Source organism: Mytilus edulis, chromosome 5 (genome assembly GCF_963676685.1).
Source record: "Mytilus edulis chromosome 5, xbMytEdul2.2, whole genome shotgun sequence".
NCBI classification, from domain to species: Eukaryota; Metazoa; Mollusca; class Bivalvia; order Mytilida; family Mytilidae; genus Mytilus; species Mytilus edulis.
Window position 1 is genome coordinate 88,606,444 of NC_092348.1, and position 11,337 is coordinate 88,617,780.

At 31.7% G+C, this 11,337-nt stretch overlaps 1 protein-coding gene across 1 annotated transcript in view; it reads left to right on the plus strand.

The window, feature by feature from the left end:
- LOC139524734 (ATP-dependent DNA helicase Q4-like) overlaps positions 1 to 11,337 on the plus strand; it is a 210,832-nt gene that overhangs the window by 107,333 nt on the left and 92,162 nt on the right. The gene's annotated exons all lie outside the window — the stretch shown is intronic.

The window sequence follows — 11,337 nt, forward strand, 5'->3', positions numbered from 1 at the left end:
TTTACTTTTTCTCTGATGTATTAATTTGATGAATACGCTGCAGTGAATATCTATATAAACCCTTAAAGTATGGCAATCATCAGAGTTAAAACTAAATGAAATGCTATTTCTGTATGAAACAGAACATAGATGTTTGAGAAATATCCGAAAAAAGTGCATGTTGTTTTGAAATCTACACTTTGATGGCAACATCACACTTGAATCATTATTTTATTAAACACTAGGTTTCTTTTTTTTTCCTAATCATGTTCAAATTACTGGTCTTTGTTTCCTGTATGCACCGTATGTTATTTAAAATTTCCACTCAGTACGATGATCAGATCAGAAATGCTTCCGACCAATGAAACTTCACACGTATAATTAGTCTACTAAGTGTGCACAGTTAATTCAAGTTTTATATAACAATATAAATAAAGGCAACAGTAGTATACCGCTGTTCAAAAGTCATAAATCAATTGAGAGAAAACCAATCTGGGGTACAAACTAAAAGCAAGGGAACACGTCAACTATAAGAGTGAATATTGTCTTACCTGTCTCTTTACCATAGAGAAAAAGGTTTTTCGCTCATTATCTAGTTTCTCAGATACTATATGCAAAAGGTCAACTATATTTAAAGCATGATTGTAATGATTGTAAAGTGTAAATGTCTGTCTGACAGGGTTCATATGACCGTGGCCTCATTTTTATGGGTCATTGATCAAGGTTAAGTTTTTCTGGTTAAGTTTGTTTGTTAGATGAGCAAATGTAACTTTTTAAAAGCATATTTGATGTTTGGAATGATTGTAAGGTGAACATGTATTTCCTGTTGGGTTTATCTGACCTTTATGTCATTTTCGTGGATCATGTTAAGTTAATGTGTTGTTTGTAGTAACGGTATATATTTAGAACTACCAACATAATATCAATGTATAGTAGAGAAGGCGAGACATTTCAGCGTGTACACTCTTGTTGAAATTGTCAATTCTTGTTGTCTAAATTCTTTTTAGCTTACATCTTCACAGTTGTGAAAAAAGTAACAAATACAAATGTTTTAGCAATGATCGTAGTGACAATCCAATACCCAATTCAACCGTCAGGATCATATCGGTTTAGTTAAAGAATCAATGTAAATATAACGGAAATTGATGAGACTGTCATCAAAGTGAGCAGGTTAGCGCTATAAAACCAGGTTAAATCCACCATTTTCTACATTTGAAAATGCCTGTACCAAGTCAGGAATATGACAGTTCTTGTCCATTCGTTTTTATGCGTTTTGTTAATTGATTTTGCCATGTGATTATGGACTTTTTGAATTGATTTTCCTCTAAGTTCAGTATTTTTGTGATTTTACTTTTTTCTAATATATAACTACTATAGTGGTATGAAATTTTCCTGGGAATAGTTTTTTGATAATATAACAGAACACTACAGTAATCAAAAACCCACATTGTATATAATAATTAGTGGAGTTTCAGGGTGAGGAAGTAGTTGACCTTTAGGAAATTATCTATAAATTGATAATTATACTATTCATTGTAATATGTGTAAATTCATTAAAAAAAGAAAGTAGGTGTATTGAACTTGAGAAATAATCGGAAATTGTATTCAATGATTTATGTTTAGAATTATTTGATCTATTTCTTTTAGGCTTGCGAATTTCTTAGGAATTTGTACTTGATGTTTTATAACATTGATATTGCCAGCTTAAGTCAAATCATAGTAACTATTGCTTAAAGTGAAAAGTTGTTGATTCCATTTAAAACTTTACTTTAATACCCCGTTAGGTGTCTGTTTTAGGTTACATTTTAGTGTTATGTCGTTGTTCTCCTCTGATATTTAATGCGTTTCCCTCGGTTTTAGTTTGTTACCCCGGTTTTGTTTTTTGTCCATGGATTTATGAGTTTTGAACAGCGGTATACTACTGTTGCCTTTATTTAGGGATTTGACTAATAAAAAAACAAATTCACTGATGCCTAAAATGAAAATGCTGTTTTTACTCAAAAACATTAAAACATGTAGAGCATAATTGAAATGAGTAGAATTCAACATATCGATCTTCTGTGGAGTTTTTAGGGGAACCAGATGCTTCATTTTGGAGTTGTTGTCCTTGATATGTTTTTATTTGTTGGTGAAATATATGCACATTAGTTATTTTCAAATTTTTAACATTATTTAAATAAAGATACACAAACGTGACAGAACATTCTTTGTTTGTTTAAATCGTGGATAATGCTCCGTTAATGCTATTAATTGCTTTTTTTAATGTATGAAATATAACATATTAATTTAAAATTGCTGCTTAAGATAAGTTATTAATATAAAAAATCTAAGCACTCAGAAAGACAAATGTTGTTGATTATTTATTATACGGTTTGTTACAGGGAATATGTTTTTTGATAAACAAATATAAAATCCTTTTTTCTTAATTGCATTTTGTGAAGGAGATTAGGGATGAACACCGTCGTTGAATCATTCATTTAACGATCTAAATTATGATGAAACGTGGTCATAATTTTTGCAATGGTTTGAAAAATTTCTGTGATTAAACATGACAATAAAGATACATTATCCATGTTCCCGAATTGAATTTTTTGCGAAAGTGTTTTCTTCAAAACGTTAATTTTGTTCGTTTATATAAAAATGTCTTCGGCAAAATACTTGTAATAAATGAGACACCGTCTGTGAAAAGATCCATTTAATAAGCGACTTAATGCCTTTTCGAATAGACCAAATGATGCCATTGCAATTTAAGAAAATTGGCCGTATATAAATTTTGAAATTTTTAAGAAACTAAGGTTTCAACTGCCTCAGGCAAAGTTTGCTTTAGAAGAATTTGGCTATTTATTTTTGATATTTTTGATATATCGCTCTTCAACGGTTTCGATACTTATACATCTTCGGATTATAATTATTATATTCAGACATTGACATCATTTGTGAAGTACTGTAGGCGGTTATGTTTTTAGGATTCAATAGATTCTCTCATTAATTTGGGAAATAAATGATCATGGTTCATACTTGGACGTTTTTTATGCAGTATATGTCCGCTTTATTACACATATCAGGCCTCAATTTTGCACTCCAGTGGTCAGATCAAGTTTTCAGATCTATTACTGTACATTGAAGGGAATTTGAGTAAATATTGAAGAAAGAGTATAAAGTATTATGTATTGATCACTTTGTCCTTGTAACTTTCTTTGTTAAGATATTACCATGTGCTGCCAAGTTGAATATACCATCAATATATGTCAACTGTTAAATATCAACACTGATAACGAACTGTTTTGGGAAACGCAAGAGTAATAGTAGCATTTGGTGTATCAATGGGGAAAGAGTTGACTAAACATAATGTTATCTGTTTGCTATTAATGCCAATGCAAAATATAGCTTGTTGTTCGGTGTGAGCCAAGTCTCCATGTTGAAGACCGTACTTTGACCTATAATGGTTTATTTTTTTTTTATAAAATGTGACATGGATGGAGATGTCTTATTGTCATTTATACCACATCTTCTTATATCTATTTGATTTTGTAGGTACAAATCTTGCGCGACAAAAAGTAAGAATGAAATACAACAACCGTGACTATATACGACAAAGCTTATTTCTAGCAGTGTTTGCTTTTTAAATTAATACTTCACAGAATGTTGCAGTCTGACAATGTAAATCAATGCTCGGTTTATTAAATGTCAAGTATTGGACGGACAATGGAAGCTTTTTCATCAGTCCTCGAAGGTATCAGAAATTAAATATAATGTAATTGTTTATACGTTGTAAATTGAGAATATATAGTAATGTCATGTCACCATGGGGATGACATTTTGGACTTCTTTAAAAGATTTTATCTAAATTATGCATTGATAGTGTTTGAGATGATGCTTATTGCTGTTATGCATTAAAATTATTATGTATACTTTTCCTCGACTCCCCTCTCCTAATAATAAAAAAATGATATAATCAGTAGCAACATGTTCTTTATAGTATTTTATTGTAAAAAATATTTAAGTTTTTCATAGCTAAAAGTTGACGTGACTATATCTTTTTAAAAAGAGATATTTTGTTTCTTCAATCGTCTGACCGTATTTTTGGGATACGATTGCTGTCAAGCAATCTGTAGACTTTTACCATTGACCCTATGATACACTCCCTCACGTCATTCGTTTTATTCTAAACATTCAGCAACATCTCAGATTCTTATGATTGTCTTGCTTTAAAAGGTAAAAACAAGCAAAACAATTGAACATAAACAACTTTCCTGTAATGTTTTACTCATAATCTTCATGTGTGATATTTTCCTTGACTTTTATGCGTGTTTTTAACAATACGGAAAATCAGAATTAAACAGTATTTATATTTAGTGTTTTTATAAATTTAGAAACACGTCAGAGGGAATTCCCAAATTTTGATAACTTGCGAGAGTTCTCTGAAAGCCGATCGATAATTCTATTTCTGTCACAAGAACTGAAGTGGAGTATTTCTATATTTTACCGTTATGAAACTGATATTTGATACTGTACTCTCATAAAGAAATGGAGAACCATTCATCATATCATTTAATAAACGTTCTTGTTCCAAATCGCAAGTCGCGGTTTGTTTATGTATTAATGCCCATGCGTGGTCTCACTAATTAGAGACAAAAAGAATTGTAGAGACAAAAAGCGTCAAGAAGCGACAAGAAGAATAATATTAGCAACAAGAAACTATTTAGCGACAAGAAAACATTTTTTTATTTATATTTATACTTATTCGAAATAAATATTAAAAAGATATGCAAAAGAAAACAATTTCAACGACAGGAAAATTAATTTTGATAGGGAAAAAAATTAAACTTGTAAATCTAATTCAGTTGCTACATTTATTTACATGATATTTTATATAAGGTATCACAGGAAGTATTACCTTTACCCTGTCGTTTTATGGTATTACTTTTACTTGTGTTTTAGAACAATAATATATTTTGATTTTTATTTGTTTTTAAAACTATTTTTGTACAATATATAATTAACTTGCAAAATGCATTATTTGTGCATAATTGTCCAGAAAATACATACACAAATTGTGAAATACAAATTAAGAACTGAAATCAAACAAGAGGAAAACATAACTAAAACATGAATATTTTTCATCATTTTATTTAGTGTATTGTCTCATTTAACGATATTTATCATGTTTATGCATATAGATTGAAGATTAAAGGAAACTGATGACAATCTTGAGTTTTCAACAGTCAGGTGTTCACTATTCGGTACAATAATTGTATATTCTGGTGCATGTAATAGATGAAGGTGTTAATGGATGTTATTGTAGCAATTAAACAAAGGACACGCACCTAGTTAATCTCATTTTATGCTCTGAATTGTGTATTACCTTAGAGTGAAGCCACAGCTAATGTTGGTCCTATCAGGAAAAATTAATTGTACAGTTAGAAAGGAAATAATATTTCATGTTTTTTTTTTTTTATTAAATCCTTCAAAAGGAAGGTGACAAATCTTTTTTTTATTTTCATTTTATAGCGTTTACATTTCCTTTGCTCTTACACATGTTTAATTTCTTCATATAAAAAGTACACAATCTCTTCCTCGAAATTTTTTTATTTCTTCATCTTTCAATATAATCCTAAAAAAATATTTTGATGTATGTGATAACAAAATGTATTCTTGTCGCTAAATAGCTTCTTGTTGCTTTTTGTCACTAATTTTTTTTCTTGTCGCTTCTTGACGATTTTTGTCGCTAATTAGTGAGACCCCACATGCGTGTAGTTTTCCTGATTTCAAGGGGTATCAGATTGAGTGATTCCCCGCTTCATTAATTAATTTGAAACTCATGGGATTCTTTCTATGTCTGTCTGCATATGGAGGGCTATTGTTGTTGCACAATTTTAAATCATATGCATAATTTAAATTAAAATAAATGTTTCATCGTAAAAATTTCCTATAACACCCCTTTAGCAGAAATGGAATCTTCCATATTATCGTTTCGAGTTGTCTCCCTTTTCGAAGTATTGGTCAAGAAGAATGAACTCGTTAATGCCGATAAACGTCGTATTATATTAAGAACGATCTCAATGTAAACAGAGGAGTGTGTACGGAAAGGAGTCATGCCATCTGACCCAAAGGAACTTCAATAACTAAAGAGTAAGAAATGGGGTTCCTCCTAAACTGGTCCACCGTTCTATATATAGCTTCGCACCGAAGGTCAGTGTAACGATAAGTGAACACAACAGGGGTCCAGTTTAGGGTTCCTCCTAGAATTACGGTGATAAGATACGGAAGCAAGTAACTCGTACCGCGGCATTGGAACCAAAAAAGTTAACTTGTACTACTGGGAAGTCGTACCATTCAGAAAAATATATTAAAAAATATGTTTTATGGGTTTCTGTTTGTAAACTTAATAGAAATAAAGTTGAATTACTTGAATTTTACACAGGAGTTAAATGAAAACTTAGACAAAAATAAAGAATGTGTTAAAGCATTAATGTTTTAACTGATCTTTCAAACTAGAACATAGGCGGATCCAGCCCCCCCCTTTTTTTTCGTGGAAAAAAATTGGTTGATTATAAAGGGAATCATTGAAGCATGACTGGAGCGAGCCCCCTCTTAGGTCAGTCAGCGGGCTCCCCCTTAGGAAAAGTTCTGGATCCGCCACTGTAGAACTTAATCCAGAGGAAAGTTAAAACATTGCTTTAACTGTACTTTATTAAAATTGAACATGTTGAATATATATATATCCAATTTAAGTTAATTAAAGCTGTAATCCATGATCACAAATTGAATGCTATGTTTACAATTGTTGAAAGCCATGTGCTTTTTTTGCGGGGAAAATGCGGACCCCCTTAACAGGAATCAGTTTCATTTCATTGTTATTTATAGACAGTAAAAAGAATTTTGGCAATCATTTTGACTAACTGCTAAGATTTAATTATTCATGAAAAATTTTCTTCGGGTGAAACTGTTAATACTTTAATTATCTACATCTGCCACAGTATTTTCTATCCAATATACAAGGAACATTAGCTACAAATTGGTCATTGTACTTTCAAATTATATACATTTTACAGACTTAAGAGGTATTGGGTGAAAGTAACGTATATTATGTATATTCATCATTTAACACCATTTGAATGCATTTAAATAAGTTGGTACGAGTTAGCAATGGTACGAGTTTGTATTGGTACAAGTTTTTTTTAGTGGTACGAGTTTACAATGGTACAGGATAACTATAATTCGATAAAACACAATAAGTACATGGCTCATACACTTGTAACGGGGATTGGCTATTCTTTAAGTTGAGTGACTATTCAGATTGTTACATTTTGCATGTGCAGTTGAATTAGTTTAGAGATTAATACTATCCAGCTGTACCAGGGTTACTGGCCAAAAATGCTTGAGACTCCCGCATGTTCATATTATTTTGCGGCAGTATTCTTGGATCTATTTTTTTCCTCTTTGATCTTTTCAATTTTGGCCAAATCTCATGCATTTGTTTAATGAAAATTTGGCAGAACTGCTATACATGTGTCAATGAAAACTATGGCAATCGTATCCCTCAGAGCATTCTGCTCTTTGATTATGTGTTGTTATCCAATCTATATTCTATAAGATTGCCACTCACAATTCATACATATTAATGAAGATATGTTATTGCATAATTGTTTTGTTCTTTTTATCCACTGTTATCCACTGATATTCGTATGTAGCAAATTTTGTATTCATTAATTATGAAAAAGGTATTACGTTAGGTGTTATTGTTGTGTCTGTTGTTTCGAATTTTCTCACATAAGTGTTCGTTCAGAAATCCTTTTTAGAAATATGCGTCATATAGAAAAGCTACGTTTACGGAAAACACACCAAACAATAACTAAATATCTGATACAATACCAACAAACTGATAATGGCGATTTGTGGTTACAATAACGCGTGTAAGATGTCCGATGCAGGCAATCATCTGTTTATATAAAATAATGAATAGCTGTTCGAGGAGCGCGCAAGTTAGGCAACTTCACAAAAGAAAAAAAAACTTTGGTAAAATTTGTTACTACAAAATAAAATACATTTTGTAGATTTTGTTACTACGAAAGGCTTGTTTAAAAACTGCATTCTTGAGGCAGTCCAGATTGTGACATTTTTAGCGGGCAATTAGACAAATTTTTGAAAATAGATTTACTAATGATGATAGGGGCATACTTGGACTACATTTTGCCACAGTAGTTTCAGAGCAGATAAGTAATAATTAACGGACAACTCAAGTGATGAGAAAAGCTTACTTGGCACTTTTGGATAAGAATACAATATAAGTGTAAAACCATTCAAACAGGGAAACTAACATCAACAATCGACAACTACTGAACATCAGATATCTGACTGAGGACAGGTCCAAACAAGTAACTACATATATAGAGATGTTTCTTTTTCCAAATTTCAAGTACAGAATATGATAATAACTATTTATTATACCCCACGCAACGAAGGGTATAATGTTTTTGACCCGTCTGTCAGTCCTGTTTCTTGTCATTGCAACTCCTTTCAAACCACACAACAGAATTTCACGAAACCTTTTTAGATAATAAGGACATATGTTAATGTGCATATCGATAGGAAAGTACGATTCAATATTTTTCTAGGAGTTACGCCCCTTTGAACTTATTTGCTTTAATGTACTTCTGCAACAGTTTGTCATCGCAACTCCTCTGAAACCACACAACAGAATTTCACGAAACCTTTTTAGATAATAAGGACATAATATGTAGATGTGCATATCGACAGGAAATTACGATTAATTTTTTTCCAGGAGTTGCGCCCCTTTGAACTTACTTGCTTTAATGTACTACTGCAACAGATTGTCATCGCAACTCCTGAAACTACACAACAGAATTTCACGAAACCTTTTTAGTTAATAAGGACATACTACGTAAATGTGCATATCGACAGGAAATTACGATTCAATTTTTTTCCAGGAGTTAAGCTCCTTTGAACTTATTTGCTTTAATGTACTACTGCAACAGTTCGTCATCCCAACTTTTCTGAAACCATACAAGTGAATTTCACGAAACTTTGTAGATAATAAGGACAAACAATGTTGATGTGCATATCGACAGGAAATTACGATTCAATATTTTTTCTAGGAGTTACGCTCCTTTGAACTTATTTGCTTCAATGTACTTCTGCAACAGTTTGTCATCACAACTCCTCTGAAACCACACAACAGAATTTCATGAAAATTTGTAGATAATAAGTACATACTATGAAGGTGTGCATATTGACAGGAAATGATGATTCAATTTTTATGCCCCACCTACGATATTATGCACCACCTACGATAGTAGAGGGGCATTATGTTTTCTGGTCTGTGCGTCCGTCCGTCCGTTCGTTCGTTCGTCCGTCTGTCCCGCTTCAGGTTAAAGTTTTTGGTCAAGGTAGTTTTTGATGAAGTTTAAGTCCAATCGACTTCAAACTTAGTACACATGTCCCCTATGATATGATCTTTCTAATTTTAATGCCAAATTAGAGTTTTTACCCCAATTTCATGGTCAACTGAACATGGAAAATGATAGTGCGAGTGGGGCATTCGTGTACTGAGGACACATTCTTGTTTTTCTTATACAATTTTCTTTTCTTACACTTATTTAATTTCTCCAATGAAAATGTGGGGACATGGGGTATGTGCGCGCGCTCACTAAGGTTCTTTAATTTTTGTTTCATTAAACATTAACCTCAAGTTTTTCCGTTACACAAATACAAGAATTGCAATGTGAACTGGCATGGCTAAATAAGTGTGTCAGGGGTCAAAATTTATAAGTGATTTGAGCATCATTGATGAGTCTTTTGTAGACGAAACACGCGTCTGTCGTATAGAATTTCAATATTGATGCGTTTATTTATAAAGAGTCATTGTTCATTCACATTTTATTCAATGGAATAAGAGATTCAATGTCAATAAAAAAACACTAATTAACGTGGACCTCTTTAAAAAGGTAATTTTACAGTAGATGAATATAATGAGATTTTTTCCGTGTTATTTTTAAATAGACCAACAGTTCCATTGTTATCTTTTTATAAACGTCATCATTCTCATATTTATAATGACTTATTCGTTTGTCTATGTTCAATGTGGGTTATCAACCGGAAGGAGTTCTAGTTTTCCACAACCGTAAATGACATGAAAAGTATCTGAGTCTTCTTTGTCACAACTTTAATAGGAAGGATACATTTATCAAACTGTATTGGAATGTCAATTAATACGAAAGAAAAAAGAAAGGAAAATTGTTTAAAAAAAATCCCCATCATTATTGAGCCTGCCACTAACAGCAAAAGTAGGCAAGACACTGGGTTTCGGCGGAACCGTTATAAGTTTTTATTTGTTGATAACAATACTGTTCAACACAATAATAATTAAAACCAAAGAGTAAACAAAGACTCATAAAACCAAAAGACATTTACATCAACAGTTGTAAATAATAGAATTATTCAGTACATTAATGTTTTTCTACCTGTATGCTTGATTCTCTAAGCTGTAAATGGCACGACTTTTCGGTAAAGGAGTAGGTTCAGTAAGGCCTCTTTTTGGCCCCAAAATATAGCAGTTTTACAAAATTGTTAAAATGTAAACCTTTAGTTATTTATTGGACAGTAGAATGCTTCTGCTACATAAATATGGGCTGTTTTTGACAATACAATGCACATATATCCGTTACTAGCACCATTAAGTCATGCTAAATTACTGAAATCCTCATAATTCTAGCATTTTAGTTAAATTTTAGACGGTTTTCGTGTAAAACGAAAGTGGCTGCATTCGTGTTCATCCTTAATATTGAAATGTAAGTTGTATTTTATGATAATACAAAACATATATAAAGGTTGAGGATGAACACGGATGCGGCCACTTTCATTTTTACCAAAAATCATCTTACAAGTGACATTTTTCGGCATATTAGGTAGATTTTTCATATTTGAGCTTGAATCGGATCGTTTTTAATGACTAAATCTGTTAAAATCTTTCACATAAACTTATTAATTCAAATAAAATAGACACTAAAGTGTTTAAAAAGTGGTCAAAATCTTTCGTCAGATGAACCTGAAATTTGAGACCAAAATCGGTCCTTACCGGACCTACTCCTTTGTTGATAGGTTTTATAATTATACTGGATTCAATTGAAATGAGTAACGACCGGTTTATTGAATCCAATTTCAGAGAGATTCTATACAAACGTTAATTTTCAAGTTGTTACATCGTAGTGTTTAAATAAAACTAGAAAAATGTTGGATTTGTTTTCCATGTTCTCGTCGATTTTGTTATCTGTTTTTCAGGTTTCTGTAAATTAGCCATGATATATATGGCATTTTTTATTCCGTTTCATCCGATTT